Raw genomic sequence first — 848 nt, 5'->3', positions numbered from 1 at the left:
TTACATTGAAAGAGAGCAGATTTAGGTTAAATGTTAGGAGTAAATTCTTTACTTGGAGGGTGGTGAGGCCCTGACACAGGCTGCCCAGAGAAGTTGTGGGCACCCTATCCCTGAAGATGTTCAAGGTTGGATGGTGCCCTGGGCAGCTTGATCTATAGGTATTAACCCTGCCCACGGCAGGGGGTTGGAATTAGATGGTCTTTAAGCCCCCTTCATACTCAAGCGGTTCTATGATTCTATTTCAACCACAGCATCACTATCTTATATCCCAGCACCAGCCCCACAGAGGGGCACTGTCTTGTTATGTAGCAGGATGGAGTTTTGTGATTATTACTTGATCCAGTGTAGGAGGCTTCAGACATTTAGGAGGAAAAAAAAGGCTTAAACAGAGAAGCTCTAAGGGAAGCTAATACTTAATAGGCTGCTTATGGCAAAGCTCTAAATATAAAACTAACATAATTGCCAATTCTGTAATGACACGTGCAGATGAAGGCAATGTTAAGATCTTAGACAAGATAAGATTTGCACAGAAAGAAATATCTTAGATCAACAAAGAAAAAAATGTGGAACATTTTAGACAGAAATAGAAGAAATACTCAAGTAACAGAAGTCTGTATGATTCTTAGCCAGTATATTCTTGTTGATTTTATAAAAGAATCTCTCTCCCTAAAAGTTCTTTCTTCACTTACATCCCCCAGCTACTAGTTACAACACTACAAATCACTATATATGAAATCATGTCGCTAGTGGCAAAAAAAAATGTACATAGGTATATATGTATATATATGTACATATATATAGCAAGGGATCTGGTATTTGTAAAATACTTATATATATATATATATATT

Source organism: Meleagris gallopavo, chromosome 6 (assembly GCF_000146605.3).
Source record: "Meleagris gallopavo isolate NT-WF06-2002-E0010 breed Aviagen turkey brand Nicholas breeding stock chromosome 6, Turkey_5.1, whole genome shotgun sequence".
NCBI lineage: Eukaryota > Metazoa > Chordata > Aves > Galliformes > Phasianidae > Meleagris > Meleagris gallopavo.
Note: the sequence above shows the minus strand (reverse complement) of the source record.